This window comes from Danio rerio, chromosome 15, assembly GCF_052040795.2.
Source record: "Danio rerio strain M-AB ecotype USA chromosome 15, GRCz13ab, whole genome shotgun sequence".
In the NCBI taxonomy this organism is placed as follows: Eukaryota; Metazoa; Chordata; class Actinopteri; order Cypriniformes; family Danionidae; genus Danio; species Danio rerio.
The window spans coordinates 45,535,016-45,556,178 of record NC_141035.1 but is presented as its reverse complement, the minus strand read 5'-3'; the positions used below and the strand labels follow the sequence as shown (position 1 = coordinate 45,556,178).

Below are 21,163 nucleotides of genomic sequence, written 5' to 3'. Positions count from 1 at the left end.
ACTAACGAATGACACCAGTTTTGCGCGATTTAGAGAAAATGGGGTGGAGAGTGACGTCACGGCTCCCGAAATATTTTGATAAGGCAATATCTAAACAATAAAAATAGATAAAGTGTTTATTTTAACGGCACAAACCAGCACAAGTCCAGCACTAACGAATGACACCAGTTTTGCGCGATTCAGAGAAAATGGGGTGGAGAGTGACGTCACGGCTCCTGAAATATTTTGATAAGGCAATATCTAAACAATAAAAATAGATAAAGTGTTTATTTTAACGGCACAAACCAGCACAAGTCCAGCACTAACGAATGACACCAGTTTTGCGCGATTCAGAGAAAATGGGGTGGAGAGTGACGTCACTGCTCCTGAAATATTTTGCTTATATCTAAAAGAGGAAAACAGATACTGTGTTCGTTTTAACGGCACAAACCAGCACAAAACGAGCACAAACGACCTGTGCTGTTTTGAAGTCATTTGCGCAACATGGGGTGGAGAGTGACGTCACACGGTCGAAAAAATAATGCTTAATATCTCAGACCCCAAACCAGCACAAACGTTCGTTTTTGCGGCACAAATCAGCACAAACGTAGCACAAACGAATGGCATAGTTTTGGGGATTATTTGTTTTTATGGGGTGCCAACTTCACGGAGGTTGTTTGGTATGCTGTCGCGGAAGAGAGCCCTGAGCTAAAAAGATCCTTCAGCCTGGGGCTTCTTCCCATTTGTAGGGAGAGAGGGAAGTTTGAGTTCAGGTAGGTCTCAATAACTCCCCTACTTATTTATGGCTAATGACAAATTAGGGATTGCTACGGAGAGATATACTGCTTATTAAAAGCTCATCTGTAGTGACAATTCGGTTTGGTCAATTTTTCTGGGAAACTAAAAAACCCAGGGGAAACCCACGCGAGCACCGAGAGAACATGTAAACTCTGCACAGAAACATCAACTGGCCTGTTAGAAACTTGATCCAGTGACATACTTGCTGTGAGGCAACAGTGCTAACCATTGGGCCACCATGCCACCCTATAAAGGAAAAGGGAGGAGAACAGGTGGAACGGGGAATTCTTCAAGGCGAAGGTGACTGAGGTAAGAATCTCTGGTTATTTATAGTGAGTTAGGAATCGTCTGATTAGTGAATCATTCGTTAGCTAATGCGGGAACAGCTGTGGTCAATCATAAGCACGTGATCCTCTCGAAATTAGTTTATAAATAAACTTCACTTAATGAATTACTTTACTCGTCACTTACATAATTATTATTATTACGTATCTTGTTACTTTTATTACGTACATGTATCCCCAAACACTTTTCATAACTTAATAGTAAAGTCAGCTAAAATATTTTTGCTATGAATATGTTCACGTATGAGAGTTTTGCTAGAAAAATATCACGACTTGTTCTCTTTAAAGGTGACTTGATGGACTTTAGTTTCAGAATGCGAAGTTTGGTACATTTGTGTGTGTGTGACCCCTGGTCTCTGGTTTGTGACGGGAGCTCAGCTGAGGGCTGTGTTTGACAATTGGGCTGAACTTGTGTCTCTTCTCTGGCCGTGACGAGCTGTCAGACGTGCAGAACATCAGCATCTGAACCTCTGCTCTGGCGGATTGAAAACTAGACACTGCTCACCGGGGATCAGCATGTGTGTGTGTGTGTGTGTGTGTGTGTGTGAGGATCTGACAAGCTCAAACCATGACTAAGCTACCAAAGTTTGCACAAACAGAGTGCTGAGAATCCTGCAAGCAAAATTCAGGGGTTTCACTCTAAAATCAAAACCTTATAGTAAGAAGCATTTCATTTCAGTACTTTATTACGTTATAGTAATCATCACCGTAATCAACCTGGAATTACAAAGCAACTCAAAGGGTATTTTGTGTGTTCTGCTTAATCCCTGGAGGACACGAGTCCCTCCCCTGCTAATATACTGCTTTTACAGCTGTAATAAACAATGTTTATGCTCCATTCTTGATTGCATGGTGTCTTTCTTCTACTATTCCATCCGTCCATCCACCTACCTACCTACCTGCCTATTTATTTATCTATCCAGCAATCCGACCTCCATTAAATTTTTTACTTATCCATTCTATCCATCAATCCATAAATCATTTAATTCATCTGCCATTCTATTGTTCTATTCTGTGGTTTATTCTATGCATCCAATTATCATCCAATTATCCACCCATCCAGTATTGAACTGTTTATTCCATCTATCCATCCAGCATTTCATTGTTTATTTCATCATTTCATCCAGCATGTGATTATGTATTCCATCCATCCAGCATTTCAGTTTACTATATCAATCCATTGATCATTTTATTGTAGATCAACTCAATCTACAATTAGAGAGGTTCAAAGTTAGCATTAGCTCTACTATAAAAGATCTGGGTGTCATATTAGACAGCAATTTAACTTTTGAAAATCATATATCCCATGTCACAAAAACTGCCTTCTTTCATCTGAGAAATATCGCTGAGTTACAATCCATCTCAGATGCAGAAAAGCTAGTCCATGCTTTTATGACTTCTAGGCTGGATTACTGTAATGCTCTGTTTGCAGGCTGCCCAGCATCCTCGATTAACAAACTTCAATTAGTACAAAATGCAGCTGCCAGAGTTCTTACCAGGTCTAGAAAATATGAAAATATCATATCAGATATTACACTGGCTGCCTGTTAAGTTTCGTATTGTAATTACAATATTGCTTCTTACCTATAAAGCTCTAAATAATCTAGCTCCTGTTTATCTAACCAACCTTCTGTCTCGCTGCAATCCAACTCGCTCTTTGAGATTTCAAAGCTCAGGGCTTCTGGTAGTGCCTAGAATATTAAAGTCGAGTAAAGGAGGTCGAGCCTTCTCCTTTATGGCTTCTAAACTCTGCAATAGCCTTCCTGATAATGTCTGAGGCTCAGACACACTCTCGCAATTCAAAACTAGATTAAAGACCTATCTGTTTAGTAAGCATACACTCAATGCATCACTTAGCGGGTTTCCACACAGGTTTCTCTACTTGTTTATATACACTATGATCAGCAGCTACGCTAATCATTCTATTTATTCTCCATTTCCACCTGGGGATACTCATCCCGAGGTCCTCAGACTATGCAGAGTCACTGATTTGATCCAAGACCAGCGGTGAGATGATCCCAAGGTGTCCATATCCTGGACCAGGCCGTGTCCTGAGCAGCTGCTGTGGTGGTCATGGAGGAGTGGAGAGCATGAGACTGATTCCTGTGACGCTCCAGGGACAGTCGAGTCTTCGCTGAGGCCCAGCTTTAAGCCTCCGCTGCTGAGACTGCAGCTCTGCACAAGACGTTTGCCCAGTGGAGAAATTAAAATGGTCGTGCCCAACTAAGACTGATTTCTCTTGATGTATTTTTTTTTCTTCACTTTCGCCAATTGGTGAAGTTTTTTTTCCCTCTCCGCTGTCGCCACTGGCTTGCATGGTTTGGGATCTGTAGAGCTACGCATCGATGGATTTGCTCTTCAGTGTTTGGACTCTCAGTAGTGATTAATAAACCACACTGAACTGAGCTAAACTGAAATGAACTTAAACACTAAAAACTGAACTACACTGTTCCAATTACTATGATCTTTTATGTGAAGCTGATTTGACACAATCAACATTGTAAAAGCGCTATACAAATAAAGCTGAATTGAACTGAATCATTTTATGGTTTAGTCCTCCCATCCATTTATTAATCCATCATTTTTAAAATTCTAATATAATCCATACATAACTTCTCATCCACCCATATTCCATCCATCCATCATTTTATTGTTTATTCTACTCATATATCCAACCAGCCATATACATATAGTTTATTCTATCTATTCATCCATACATAATTTATTTATTCTATTCTATACATCCATTCACCCAGCATACAATTGTTTATTCCATCCAGCATTCTTTTTGTTAATTCTATCCAGCTATCCACTCATTCATCCAGCATTCTGCTGTTTGTTCTATCCATCTAGCTACCCACTCATATCCCATCCATCATTTTATTTTTTATCTATACCCATCCATCAATTCAAACACTCATCCATCATTTTATTGTTTATTCCATCTATCCATCCATCCAGCATCCGTTTGTTAATTCTATCCATCAATCTATACATTCATCTATTCATCCATCATCCATCCATAATTACTTTATCCATCTTAACATCCATCCATCATACTGTTTAGTCCATCCATTCATTCATTCATTCATCCATCCATCCATCCATCATACTGTTTAGTCCATCCATTCATTCATTCATCCATCCATCATACTGTTTATTCCATCTATCCATCCATTCATCCATCCATCATACTGTTTATTCAATCCATCCATTCATCCATCCATCCATCCATCCATCCATCATACTGTTTAGTCTATCCATCCATTTATTCATCTATCCATCCATCACACTGTTTATACCATCCATCCATCCATCATACTGTTTATTCCATCCATCCATTCATCCATCCAAACATCCATCATACTGTTTAGTCCATCCATCCATTCATCCATCCATCCATCATACTGTTTAGTCCATCCATCCATTTATTCATCTATCCATCCATCACACTGTTTATACCATCCATCCATCCATCACACTGTTTATACCAGCCATCCATCCATCACACTGTTTATTCAATCCATCCATTCATCCATCCATCCATCCATCCATCCATCCATCCATCCATTCATCCATCCATCATACTGTTTATTCAATCCATCCATTCATCCATCCATCCATCCATCCATCATACTGTTTAGTCCATCCATCCATTTATTCATCTATCCATCCATCACACTGTTTATACCATCCATCCATCCATCACACCTTTTATACCATCCATCCATCCATCATACTGTTTATTCCATCCATCCATTCATCCATCCAAACATCCATCATACTGTTTAGTCCATCCATCCATTCATTCATCCATCCATCATACTGTTTATTCCATCCATCTATTCATCTATACATCCATCCATCCATCATACTGTTTAGTCCATCCATCCATTCATTCATCTATCCATCCATCACACTGTTTAGTCCATTCATCCATTCATCCATCCATCCATCATACTGTTTATTCCATCCATCTATTCATCCATCCATCCATCCATCCATCATACTGTTTAGTCCATCCATCCATTCATCTATCCATCCATCATACTGTTTAGTCCATCCATCCATTCATCCATCCATCCATCACACTGTTTATTCCATCCATCCATTCATCCATTCATCCATCCATCCATCATACTGTTTAGTCCATCCATCCATTCATCCATCCATCCATCATACTGTTTAGTCCATCCATCCATTCATTCATCAATCCATCCATTAAACTGTTTAGTCCATCCATCCATCCATCCATTTATCCATCCATCATACTGTTTAGTCCATCCATCCATTCATTCATCCATCCATCCATCCATCATACTGTTTAGTCCATCCATCCATTCATTCATCTATCCATCCATCATACTGTTTAGTCCATCCATCCATTCATCCATCAATCCATCCATCACACTGTTTATTCCATCCATCCATCCATTCATCCATCCATCCATCCATCCATCCATCCATCCATCCATCCATCCATCCATCCATCCATCCATCCATCATACTGTTTAGTCCATCCATCCATTCATTCATCCATCCATCCATCACACTGTTTAGTCCATCCATCCATCCATCCATCCATCCATCCATCATACTGTTTAGTCCATCCATCCATTCATTCATTCATCCATCCATCATACAGTTTATTCCATCCATCCTTCTATCTATCCATACATTCATCCAACCAACCATCCGTCCATCCATCCATCATACTGTTTGTCCATCCATTCAAACATCAATCCATCCATCCATCCATCCATTCATCCATCCATCCATCCAGCTAGCCAGCCAGCACACTATTGTTTATCCCATCCATCCAAACATCCATGCAACACAATATTGTTTATTCCATCCATCCATCCAATCCATCCACCACACCCTTTTCCCCCATCCATCCAAACATCCATCCAGCATATTATTGTTTATTCTATCCATCCATCAATCCATCCACCTATCTATTTATTTTCCAGTAACTGTGACTTACACACACAGCAGCGTCACACATGAGCTGAGATGATAGAGGGCGTAGCATTCATTGACACAGAATGACACAAACATCATACACAGATCAGTGTGTGTGTGTGTGTGTGTGTGTGTGTGTGTGTGTGTGTGTTCAGCTCTGTCCCTGGAGAAAGCGAATCCCTCACCTGCTCTACCTCAGTACACAGCACCTTTCCAGCATGTCATAACCTGTTATTCATGCTCTGGTCTTTTACTTTGGATTGCATGGTGTCCTACTCCAGTGTCTCTCTGACTGTCAAACACCTCGCTGACTCTGCAGTTTCAGGTGCGAGTAAATGAAGGACGGGTGTCTGAACAGTCTTTCACTCCAGCACACGGTCTCCATCACAATCTCGAGTTCAATGTTCCGGCTCGTTCTGTCAGTCTGACATTTCAGGAACAAGCCGTTTTTATCAGCTCTGGAGGCGGTGCTGCTGATTCAAACTCTGGAGGTGAGAGTTTGGGATCATCTGACACATTGAATCGCAGCAGAAATAATGGAGCAGAAATTTATTCTGCCTCAGGGATGCATGATGTTCTTTTTGCTCTTATTGGAGGGACGGGGAAGACAATTTTGAATAATTGTCTCTTATGCTCAACAACAAAGCATTTATACAAGTAAAAAAAAAATAATTTAAATATTGTATTATTGTGTAATTTATTATATATATATATATATATATATATATATATATATATATATATATATATATATATATATATTTTTTTTTTTTTTTTTTGCATCCTCAGTTTTATATAATCCTTCAGATGTGTTTCTATTTTGCTGCTAAAATCAGTTTTATGTCGTACTTTATATTATATACTTAATACTTTGACTTTATATTTTAATAATTCTTTTTTGATGTATAAAAATAAAATCAAATGGCACCAAATACAGAAATAAATGGTTAGGAGGATAAAATAAAATAAAATAAAATACATATGTTTGTCTTTTTAATTGTATAAAATGGCATGTGGTTCAATTTACAGAAATAAATGCTTGGTAATATAAATAAAATAAAATAAAAATGTCTGTCTTTTTTATTGTATGAAATGTGTGGTTCGAGATACAGAAATAAAAGCTTGGAAAATAAAATAAAATAACATAACATAACATAAAATAAAATGCATTAAAATAAAGATTAAAAAAAATAATAATAATAATGTCTAAATAAATGTCTGTCTTTTTAATTGTATAAAATGCCGTGCGGTTTAAGATACAGAAATAAATGCTTGGGAATATAAATAAAATAAAATAAAATAAAATAAAATAAAATAAAATAAAATAAAATAAAATAAAATAAAAAATAAATAAAAGAAAATAAAATAAAAAAATATTTAAAATAAAACAAAATAAAAATGTCTGTCTTTTAATTGTATAAAATCCCATGTGGTCCAAGATACAGAAATAATACTTGGGAATATAAAAAAATTAAACAATTAAAAATAATACAATTTAAAAATTAAATTAAATTAAATTAAAAATAAAAGAAAAATAAATAAATAAAAGAAAAATAAATAAATAAAAGAAAATAAAAGAAAAAAATAATTTAAAAAAAATGCAATAAATAAAATAAAATAAAATTTAATAAAATGCAATAAAATACAATGCAATAAAATAAAATTAAATGCAATAAAACAAAAAAAAATAAAATAAAAATGTCTGTCTTTTAATTGTATAAAATCCCTTGTGGTCCAAGATACAGAAATAAATGCTTGGGAAATAATAAAATAAAATAAAATAAAATAAAATAAAATAAAATAAAATAAAATAAAATGTTTGTTTTTTTTATTGTATAAATTGTCATATAGTGCCAGACATTGGGGCGTTGTTGCATTAATGGTTATAAAGTGAAATGCACATTATTAGTCTCTTATGCTCACCAAGAATGCATTTATATAATTTAAAATGCTGAAAATATTGTATAAAATTAAAATTGATTATATTGAATTTTCAACACCCTCAGTTTTACATAATCCTTCAGAAGTCTTTCAAATCAGCCTTTTTTTAAACGCAGTTTTATGCTGGACAAATATTTAAATAAAATAAAAAAATAAAAAATGCTTCTCTTTTTTTAAATTGTATAAATAAAATAAAGTAAAAGCAAATAAATTAAAATAAAACAAAATAAAATTGTTTGTCATTCTTTATTGTATATAAAGTTATAGGGCACCAAATGCAGAAATAAATGCTTGGGAAAATAAAATAAAGTAAAATGATGTGTATTTTTACATTTCTATAAAACATCATATGTTGCAAAATACAAAAATAAATGATTAGCAAAAATAAAATAGTAATAAAATGTTCTCTATATTCTTATATATCCACATTTCATAATTATAATCAGGCATCAAGTAAAACAATAATAACCATTTGTGCTGAATCAGTCACGAATTCTTCCACCATAAGAGCAGTTTAAAGAGTCAGAGAAAAGCAGACAGGAATCGAGCATGAGCTTCACTCGACACATCCTCAAGGTGAATGAACACGTCACTGCCCATCGCGCTCACCCTGATCAAAACAACCAAGGCTAATGGATCCATAGCTGCACTTTCTCCTCTGCTCTTCCTTTTCACATTTCCCTCAGTCCAGTGCGCAAACAGACAGAGGTCAGAAGAGACACAGATCAAGAGACGGGCCTGGAGTCAGTCTGATGGGGCCGCAAGGGTTAAACGTGCAGAAAATACACAACAGAAGCGGCGCACGCATTACTGAATGAAGAACAAAACCAGAGCGGAAATGCACGTGTGCGGCTGCTGCTCCGTCATATCGACCCAATGAAAGCCCGCAGGCTATATTCTCTGACCAGCAGCGAACAATGAGAGAGAAAAAAAACATCACTGTCCGGCCTCGTCACGACCCCTGCTTCACTCCCTTTGACTTCTGCTGCTGGGTGATGCCATTAAAACAATCATGCTCGCTGTACACTAAGCCTAAAGCAATCTTTTACAGAAAAATAATCATGTTTACAAGAGCTGGTGGAGCTTGTGCATGCAAAACCAACTCCTGGAGGCTTAAAGGGATTATTCTACCCATCCATCAGTCATTTCATAAATCTATCTGGCGGTTCTCTTGGTTACTCCATTCATCCATCCATCCATCATTCTTGAAATTCATCCATCTATCATACTATTAATTGTTCCAGCCATCTATCAATAATCAATAACTCCATATGCATTCCATTATTACATTGATCCATCCATCATTCTTCAAAATCCATTCATCCAACATTTTTTATATTATCTATCCACTCATCTATCAATCAATAATTCCATCCATCCGTCTATCCATTTATCATTCTAGAAATCGATTTAGAAATCCATCAATCCATATATTATTCTATTGATTATTCCATCCATCCATGAATCTAGAAATCCATCCATCCAATCCATCTTTCTATTGATTATTACATCCATCATCCAAGAAATCCATCCATCCATCCATTTATTCATCCATCATGTTATTGATTATTCCATCCATCCAGCATTCTAAAAATCCATCCATCTATTCTTCCATCCATCATACTATTGATCATTTCATCCATCTGTCCATCAATTGATCCATCCATTCATCATTCTAGAAATCTATCCATCCATCCATCCATCTTTCTATTGATTATTACATCAATCAAAGAAATCCACCCATCCACCCATTCATCCATCCATCGTGTAATTGATTATGCCATCCATCATTCTAGAAATCTATCCATTATTCTATTGATTTTTCATCCATCCATCCATCATTCTATTGATTTTTCATCCTTCCATCCATTCATCCATCCATTATTCTATAGATTTTTCGTCCATCCATTATTCTATTGATTTTCCGTCTATACATGATTCTAGAAATATATCCTTCCATTAATCTGTTGATTTTCCATCTAACCATTCATCTATCCATCATTTTATTGATTTTTTTTCATCCATTCATTTGTCCATCCATCTTTCTTTTGATTATTCCATTTATCCATCATTCTAGAAATCCATCTATCCATCATGTTATTTAATATTCCATCCACCCATCATTCTAGAAATCCATCTATCCTTCATGTTATATAATATTCCATCCATCCATCATTCTAGAAATTCATCCATCTCTCTCTTGATTGTTCCATCCATCCGTCCATCCATCCATCATTCTATTAATTATTCAATCCAACATTGAAGAAATCCATTCATCCATCCATCATTCTATTAATTATTGCATCCATTCATTCATTTTAGAAATTCATCCATCCATCCATCCAGCCATCATTCATCCATCTATTCATCCATCCATCATTCTATTAATCAATCCATTTATCATTATATTGATTATTCCATCCAACATTGCAGAAACCCATCCATCCATGCATAATTCTATTGATTAATCCATCCATCCATCATTCTAGAAATTCATCCATCCTTCTGTTGATTTTTCCATCCGTCCATCCATCCATCCATCCATCCATCCATCCATCCATCATTCTATTAATTATTCCATCCAACATTCAAGAAATCCATTCATCCATCCATCCATCATTCTATGAATTATTCCATCCATTCATTCATTTTAGAAATTCATCCATCCATCCATCCAGCCATCATTCATCCATCCATTCATTCATCCATCCATCCATCCATCCATCATTCTATTAATCAATCCATCCATTATTCTATCGATTATTCCATCCATCATTGCAGAAACCCATCCATCCATGCATAATTCTATTGATTAATCCATCCATCCATCATTCTAGAAATTCATCCATCCTTCTGTTGATTTTTCCATCCGTCCATCCATCCATCCATCCATCCATCCATTTATTAAATATTCCATCCATTCATTCATTTTAGAAATTCATCCATCCATCCATCCATCCAGCCAGCCATCATTCATCCATCTATTCATCCATCCATCCATCATTCTATTAATCAATCCATCCATTATTCTATCGATTATTCCATCCATCATTGCAGAAACCCATCCATCCATGCAAAATTCTATTGATTAATCCATCCATCCATCATTCTAGAAATCTGTCCATCTTTCTACTGAATATAATATATGACAAACACTACTACCGTATGCTATACTATTTTCACTTTAATACAGTCTAAACCAACTGGTGCGGATGCTGCAATCTTGCATCCTGTGGGACGGGAGTCCAGCACAAATCACTAATCTAAAAAACCTTGTTGGCATCCTCCGGGCTGAAGCAGCATCCGTTCTGTCAAACTTAAACATATTTATCAGCAAGTTTTGTTCACGACCTGGAATGGCTCAGCTTTCTGCTCCGGGCCATTAATTTCGCAGGTCACTGCTTTGGATTATTTAGCCTTCCGGACACTTCCATCTTCCCTGAACCAGCAAATCTGTTAAGTTCGCTTGAGATATGCCGAAGTGAAAGGGAGACACAATGATCTCAGAAGGAGAAAGAGAGGAGCCCCGTCATGACGACAGATGAATCTGCCAACTGCACGACACCTGCGCCTACAGAGACGGGACGGTGGCCAATAAGAGAGAGTGGGTGGGCGCGGTGGGGGTCCTGGCTAACTGTACGCATGCATATGTATGAGTGTGTATAGTGCCTGCTGGCCCAGCAGGCTGTGGGTCTGTTCCCGTTCTTCATTCTGCCGTGGCACAGAATTACGATGCACTTGCCAGATAATAAGGTAAAGGGACAGGATACTGTGGTATCTGACTAGAGCCTTTCTTTGGTCTCTGCATGACGCAAGTTTGGAATCTGGGACATTTCAGAAAATTTGGAATCTGATAGTAGTTTAGCGTTTATAAATATCTAAAGAGGATAAAAATGAATATAAAGTAGCTACAGAGGAACGATTACTTCATACTGGTAAAAAAATGAACTAATTATACAACAGTTTATAAATCTGATCTGACTTTTTAGTTGAAATTCTGATGTAGGGTGGCACGGTGGGTAGCGCTGTCGCCTCACAGCAAGAAGGTCACTAGTTCAAGCCTCGGCTGGGCCAGTTGGCATTTCTGTGTGGAGTTTGCATGTTCTCCTCATGTTGACGTGGGTTTCCTCCGGGTGCTCCGGTGTCCCCCATAGTCCAAACACATGCGCTATAGGTGAATTGGGTAAGCTGAATTATCCGTAGTGTATGTGTGTGAATGAGAGTGTATGGGTGTTCCCCAGTGATCAGTTGCAGCTGGAAGGGCATCCGCTGCGTAAAACATTTGCTGGATAAGTTGGCGGTTCATTCCGCAGTGGTGACCCCTGCTTAATAAAGGGACTGATCTGAAAAGAAAATGACTGAAATTCTGATGTGATGGATCACTCTCTTTACGTTCATAGTTTTCTCTTGAGTTAATTTGTTTGCTATTGGCATTCTTTTTTTCTTTTCTTCTTTCTCTTTTTTTATGTTTGCAACATATGTCCATATGCACACATATAGGAATGTGTATCTATACACTAAACAAGAATGGGATATTTCAACCCAATTCCGGGTCTGATCTAGACTGAACCAACTGCTGGGTGGATTTTTAAATTAAATTTATAATAGAAGGATCGCAAAATAAGTTCACTATGATTCTGAAGCTTTTGTATTATTGACGTGTTTCTTCCCAAACTACAGTATGAATTACTGAATTAATGAACAAATGAATGATGGATAGATGATGAACAGACAAGCGGACAAACAGATACAGAAATAACAGATTAAATGAAAAAATGCAGTGAATAAATGAACAGAACAGACTGACAGAAGATATAGACCATAGACAGATAGAACGATAGAACGATGAAACGATAGATAGACGGATAGATGGATGACCGGACAGATGGACGGACGGATGAATGGATGAATGATAGAATGGATAGATTCCAAAAGTTTGAAAAAGGATAGATAGATAGATAGATAGATAGATAGATAGATAGATAGATAGATAGATAGATAGATAGATAGATAGATAGATAGATAGATAGATAGATAGATAGATAGATAGATAGATAGATAGATAGATAGATAAGATAAGATAAGATAAGATAAGATAAGATAAGATTCATTTTCTTGTCGGCTTAGTCCCTTTATTAACCTGGAGTCGCCACAGCGGAATGAACCGCCAATTTATCCAGCACATTTTTACGCAGCGGATGCCCTTACAGCCGCAACCCATCTCTGGGAAACCAGAAGGATAGATAATAGATAAAATTAAAAATACAGTGAATAAATGAAAAGACAGACAGATGGACAGACGGACAGACAGACAGACGGACAGACGGACAGACAGACAGACAGACGGACAGACAGACAGACAGAAAGACAAACAGACAGACAGACAGACAGACAGACAGACAGACAAGATAGATAGATAGATAGATAGATAGATAGATAGATAGATAGATAGATAGATAGATAGATAGATAGATAGATAGATAGATAGATAGATAGATAGATAGATAGATAGATAGATAGATAGATAGATAGATAGATAGATAGATAGATAGATAGATAGATAGATAGATAGATAGATAGATAGATAGATAGATTGATATGGACCATAGACAGACAGACAGACAGACGGATGGAAAATTGGATAGACAGATGGATGGTTGGATAGTTAGACGGATAGATGGATGGACGGATGGATAGTTAACATATAAAATAAAAAATACAGTGAATGAATGAACAGACAGATGGATAGATGGATAGATAGACAGACAGACAGATGCATTCATTTACCGCCACATTTTTTAGATCATTTGTACGTTCATTAGGGAAATAAATGCGAGCAATATCAGCGCAATGGAGCTTGAAAATTTCACACTGAAGCATTCGCTCTGCTTTCATTCAGTAGGGATTGCTTTAGGGCAGGGTATATTACACATACACACCACATCGCTGAGAGAGAGTGTGTGTCAAAGAGGAATTCCTCAGTGTGAGAGAGAGTGTGTGTGTGTGTGTGTGTGTGTATGTGTGTGTGTGTGTGTGTGTGTATGTACACTGCAGCAGTCACTGACTTAAACTCTCACTCACGTCTCAATGCTGAACGCACACATAGGGTATTAACTAGCAGCCGTTGCAGTCTCGACATCCATTCTCACAGTCCTGGGACGATTTCATTTGAAATAGAGTAGTCGAGCAAAAAAAAGCAAGGGAAGGAAGAAATCGGAGAAGAGGGGAGGAGAGAATGCTCCATTTACAGAAGAATAATGCTGATTGATGAGGGAATACCATCAGAATGTCAAGCAGCTCCAGCACACCGCCATCACGGCTGAGGGTCACGTGCACGACTTCAGAAGATTCAAACACTGATGAACATAAAGACTTGCACAAAGGCACAGCTCTAGGGTTGCCATATACACCTTATAAACGATGGGCTGTTTTAACTATGCATTGAGTCATACTGTGTATTAGGGCTGAACTATATCATTTGAGCATTGAAATTGTAATGTGCAGTCACAAAATAGTCACATCTATTCTTTTATTTGATCTTTTTCCTCTTCTTCTGCTTGTTGTTGTTATTATTATTATTATTATTGTTATTATTATTATTGTTGTTATTATTATTTTATTATTATTATTATTATTATTTATTATTATTATTATTATTATTATTATTATTATTGCTTTATTATTATTATTATTATTATTATTATTATTATTATTATTTTGTTATTATTATTATAATTATTATTATTATTATTTTATTATTATTATTATTATTATTATTATTATTATTATTATTATTATTTTAATATTTATTATAATTTTTTATTATTATTATTATTATTATTATTATTTTATTATTATTATTATTATTATTATTATTATTATTTGTCCTCTTCCTGATTTCCCAACCTCCCAGGGCCGGAGTGGGACTCCTTTTCAGCCCTGGAGTTTCAAGCCTTAGACCGGCCCACCTCAGTTCACGACTTACTATATTAAAAAAAAGGTAATTTCCAATTCAGTTTCTAATTACACTATCACGTCTTTTTTTTTTTTTTTTTTTAGAAAACAGCAGCTTTAGAACTTCAAATGTTTAACAACCCTACAGTTTTACATGTCTTAACAATAAAAAATGAAAATATATATTTATATACTCAGACGAGGATCAAACCCAGGTTGGCGGCGTCGTGATTTAACGTGCTAACCACTAGACCGTTAGTATAGTATAGACAGTTGTAAAGTATAGATGTATAGTATAGATGTATAGATGACTCAGCTGACTTATATCATCATTGACCTGCAGCCTGGTTATATATAAAAAAAGAGCAGAGCTGCGATAAAATAATGAATAAGAAGACTGTGGTCAAGTAAATAAATAAATTAATTTCAAAAGTGTGACTGCTGAGAGCAACAGATTCTGGAGCTAGGGACACCGGCCCTCGCGGCCAAAAAAACGGACCGGCCCACCAGGAATTCTCCCGGTCCTCCCGATTAGCCAATCCGGGCCTGCAACCTCCCCTCACCTCCTCACTATAATCATTACTAGTATTACTTTTACTTGTATAATCATTAATATTATTACTGTTCTGACTTGTCCTCCTGTTCTCTCCCCATTATCATTATCACATTGTTATTTATTGCACTGAAACTTATTTCAAAATGTTTGCATTGCTCTACTTGCATTAAATCCACATCCCAAATATCAGAAATGACAACAGATTGTTCAGATTTAATTATTGTCAGTTTTAATGATATTGATTATGCACTTACTTGACAAACTTCATTTATTCATTTTCCTTCTGCCCTTTCCCTGGTTTACCACAGCGGAATGAACCGCCACTCACTTGACAAATGTGTTTTTAATGTTAGGTGGTTTTTGTAATGCGTTTTATGTTTGGTAAAATAATCTCTAATTGCATCTTTAGTGACTTTTCAACTAATTACACTGTCTTGCCCCAATAGGTGGATTTAGAGGTTTTTGCAAAAAAAGTACAAGTGGATTTGGCTGGTTTTGACGCAAAATAAAATCTAATTTGTTAAAAGAATTGTCTTAAGTGCCATTTATGAAAAAAGTGATTTTATTTATTAGATAATAACCTTATCATTACATATAAAGTGAAACTTCTGAACCTAATCAGATGAGCCTGATAGAAAATAATCATTTACAAGAAAAGAGGTCTGATGTATTTAGAGGGTTTTGCATGCATTGTGTCATGTTTTCTGGGGTATTGTAATGGCTGCACATTCAAAGACTCTAGAGACGCCTCAAGATTTTCCTCATGACTCTATCAGGTAAATATAATAATCCTCCTCCCACTCTATTGTAAATAAACAGCTTCATCTCACATAATCACGTCATTATGTTCAAGTGTTCATGAATGCACTCAGGACTGTTTAATGAGACTGTGGATTAAAGGTAATAATGTTTGGTTTCCTGCACGGACCATTCATTTGATTCAAGACATAAATGGAGCCATGGGTGCCATTAGCCCTTGACTTGCATCTTATGAATTTTTGCGCTTGATCTCTTATTTTTATCTTGCAGCAAACTAATGGTTTGAGGCGCGTGGCTAAGCATATTTCATCCAAGCTGTCAAGCTTATGTCATGAGAGAAGGAATGAGTGAAAGTAAAAGCAAATGGTTCGATTTTGATTAAAGGGTACCTACTTAACCCTGTTTTCAAGATTTAATATAAGTCTTTTGTGTCTCCAGAATAAATAAAATAAAAGAAATAAAAACACTTTTAACCCTTTAATGCGTACAATAAGCCTGATGTGATCAGTAAAAGCCTGATTTTAATAGGGTAAACCTTTTATTTTATTTTCATTTTTTTAATGTTTGTTATGTATTCTATCATGTGAAGCTAATCTCCCCATATTTGTAATGGTTGTTGGGGCGTCTCCTCTATTTTTATATCCCAATGTTGACAGGTATAGTTTAATCACTTGCTTTTCTGTAAAACACAGCCTACTCTAACGCACATTAGGCAGATCTTATTTCTAATTTAAATATTTAAATTTAATTCATGTATTTAAAAAACAAGTTAACATTTATATTTCAAAGATATACAAAAAAGTCATGTGTACATGCAACATATATTTCAAAATTTATCAAAGAGTTTATATATGAATATGATGACATATAGCCTATATTTTTGAGGTCCAAAGTACATTTCTAAGTTTTGATGAATAGGTTACTTTATGATAATACTTTACATTGAAGTACAGCAGTTTGCTTTTTTACTTTTAAAAACGTTTTTAATCAACTTTTAAAATCACATTTTAATTTAAACGTTGACGTTTTATTTTTTTTACCTGTGAACACAGTACAATGTTATTGTTGAAATAATTTATAATGTTTAAAGTGGCTGACAATTATAAATTTTCATAACAATAACAATTAACGTGCCACGTTTTTGAACTGTGCAGAGCAGGAGGTGCAGCTATACATACCTGGCTTAATTAGGCCTACTACGCTATTGTATTTTAATACTGGTCATTATGGTGGTACGTGGAAAGAAAAAGATTTCTGAGGTGGTACTTCATGAAAAAAACTTTGAGAACCACTGGTTTAGAATATTGCATTTTCTGCTCTGAACACATTGTAGCCGTTTTTGGTGCCTGTGCCTTTAATGATAGTTATCTCCGCCCACCATTCCCACATGCCTGTCTGAGTGTGCCTCAGTCTCTGGCTGCGTCAGATAAGCAGCACAGTGACAGACATGAAAGAAGCTGATCTCATGTAACATTTGTTAAAAATACTACAGTAAGAATTTTCCCAATGATTATTTGATGTATTTGTTGTGGAGTTAATTCAAGCCTTTCGATGTGTCACGCACAATGTTGTTACAAAGTTCACGCACACACAAATACACAAATACACACACACAGCGCGCACATTTAACTTTGCACTGTTTTTGCAGGGCAAATGTGACAGGATACAAGTTAATATCCACTGCTGTATGGATATTCGTTATGTTAATGTACAAAGTAAACCTGATTTAACATCCTCAAACCAAGATTGAAGCGTCCTTTATAATTGTATTGACATGTGGCTGTGGTGATAAAGTAAAGACAGTAAAATTGCTGTAATTCATTACAAACATTCACTGATTTACATGCGTTTTAACTTTTAAGGCTTATTCTTGATCACATTTGATAATGATTGATGATCACAGAGTGCTGAACAGATCTTTTAATCCCAGTTGCATTGCGCACGTCCTGTCTTGTTGATATGATCGTACGTGCTACTACTGAGACATGTTAATACGCAGCTGTCAATCATTTCGGTGGGCGGGGAAACTGCACTTCTACGTCACGTTGCAGTGGGCCTCAAAATGAGAGGGATTTGGATCCTATTTTAACATTAGGTAATTTTAATTAAAAAGTTATTGAGTTTCCATCACCCCAATATGACTGTGGACACACTATACCTACACAGAGTCCTGTCCAAACAGCTTACAAAAGATGATTTTCATCATAGGTGCCTTTTAAAGATTGAATCAGTCGATTAACTTGTACTGATTAATTGTTCACCTCAAGACTAACATTATAAAGATTATACAGTTTGATTCCATGTGGAGCATGTGGAAAAAGTCATTTTCACCACCATCTGTGCTGTATATCAAGAATGTTCAGCATATTTGACAATAAAACTGACTTGATTTGAGCTTGGGTGCCTTAAAGGTGCGGAAACTGACTGGATTTTTGGAAACGAGAGGCTGCTTTTATAATATCACCTGTGATTTTTCTTTTTACAACCACTTTTTCACGTACATTCAGGGATATATTACACAAAACTGAATTAAAAATCTAAAAGCACATGTGAAATAAATGACAATTCTATAATTAAAACTGCAACATCGTGAATTTTACATCCTTAATTTCATTTTTTAAATTGTTTATGGGCGTGAATTTTCGCTAACTTCAAAGACACGCCCTCTGCACACATCAGCCAATCTGATGTCAGCAAAAGATGATTGAAAGGCAGATCCAGTTTCTCATTGGTTAAGAAAAGCACTGGCCGCTCCCCTCACTTTCTCTGTTTACTGCTCACACTCTCATTCTAAGATTTCTTACAAAGCCCAAATAAATCAATGTTTGACAATTTAACAATGACTTTAATGTGCATTACAATAAAAATAATTCACCCCATTAAAAAATGAGGCAGCACAAACTATGGAGTTTCATTCTGAACAAACACCAGTGCTATTTTAAAGGGGAGGGGGATGAGAAGGGAACCTCCATCTGCAGAAAAACCGAGGAAACCCCGCCTGCATGGTGCATCCCCGTCAGGTCCCGAGCAATAAAGTGCCCGCTATCACATCCCTGACATTTACACTGGTTAAACCTCAGTACTACATACTTGCTCGCCAATATCCGAATCAACATTTAAAACAATCATCAAATGAAGGTCACGCAGGAAATGCGTCCCGTTTATGTAACCAAACATTTACCTCCAACATCACAAAACAAACACAAACCAATCCCGCAGTGTAGGATTTATGATCATATAATGGAAAATATGACAGCAGATTCACAATCAGATGCTTTCTTTATAGGAAATAAATTAACTAAATGAAATAAAATGAACAAACAAGTGCTCCAAGACACCGCATGTGCAAAACATAACCCACATAATGTTATGACCAAAACAGTCCTGCAACATCCATGCAGACTACAGCATATGCATGCACACTATAGTATCCTTAATGTAAAGACTGAATGCATCACTGCCAAATGCACAGCACTCTGATAACTAGCTCATCACACAAATGCAAATAAATAAATACTAAATTAAGCATTTAAAATAAAAGCAAGTTATTCCACCTGCCTTTGACTCACATTGACAGACTTTTAAAGCCTCGAGAAAAGCATCAAGCACCATCATACTGAGATCCACAGGATGAAAAAGCCTCTCAGAGGATGAAAGCCGCGTCTTTGAGAGAACAGTTTGTTTACGGGACAAGTTCGCGTTTAAATCGCGTATGATTTGTTGTTGTCATACCTTGTATCCTAGTTTGCGGTGTTGTTCAGGGCAGGCGTGGCTGCGAAGCGCATGTTGCTGCTGGGTAATTCATTGAAAACTGCTCCGGTTGTGCTGATATGAGTGTCTTTCCCTCTCTGCGGTTTGCCTCTGTTGTAAATCACTCTCTCGTGCAGTGGAAATACTCTCTCGAGCGCTCACTACACGCAGACTCGCGCGTCCGGGGTGGGGAGGGCGGCACGCGAACGCGCAGACAAGTGAACGCGCGAGCGAGGATTTTAGTAGCGTTTCATCAGAAAGTGACAGGCCTAAATAAATTTAAGTACGATAAAAGAACAGCAATGCTTTCGTTAATGTATTTACTTATTCATTCATTTACTTATTTATATTTAAAAAACCTATTGTTAAGTTTACAAAATTAAATAACAGTAGGCAACTACAGTAGGCATTTGATGTATTTCAAAACCTTCCTCAAGCTCATCCTAAAAGTATTGAACAACTGGTCGAGGCTTGAATCATTGATGCTTGCTAATGCTTACACAGACCCTCTTACCTCTATCGGGGAGTGAGCACCACCTTGTGGTACCATCGCAGGAAGGCAGCTTTCTGATTATTATTTTTATTGATATAAATGAATAATATGATATATATATATATATATATATATATATATATATATATATATATATATATATATATATATATATATATATATATATATATATATATATATATATATATATATATATATAAAAATAATAGATCAGAATACACATTTCAGGAAAAAAACTCTCTCTCTCTCTCTCTCTCTCTCTAAAAAGGAAAAGAAAAACAAACTCTAGCGCTAAATTATCTGAGCACAAACAAGTTACTTTGTATAACTTGCCAAATGCCTCAATTGTAAGTTGCTTTGGACAAAAGCTGTATGTTCATTCATTCATTCATTCATTCATTCATTCATTCATTCATTCATTCATTTTCTTTTCCTTTTAGTCCTTTTATTAATCTGGGGTCACCACAGTTGAATAAACCACCAACTTATCCAGCATTTTTTTTTTCTCCAGGGGATGCACAGACTCATTCACACTCATACGGAATATTTAGCTTATCCAATACACCTATAGAGCATGTCTTTGGACTGTGGGAGAAACCGGAG

The 21,163-nt window shown here is 36.2% G+C and overlaps 1 protein-coding gene across 4 annotated transcripts in view; it reads right to left on the bottom strand.

The window, feature by feature from the left end:
• Positions 1 to 20,162, bottom strand: part of slc8a2b (solute carrier family 8 member 2b) — a 213,269-nt gene extending 193,107 nt beyond the window's left edge. For 3 of the 4 annotated variants that reach the window (XM_087283183.1, XM_087283184.1, XM_087283182.1), the window contains exon 1: positions 20,029 to 20,162. The gene's annotated coding sequence lies outside the window, so the exon portion shown is untranslated. 4 annotated transcript variants of the gene reach the window in all.
• Between the last annotated feature and the right edge of the window lie 1,001 nt (positions 20,163 to 21,163).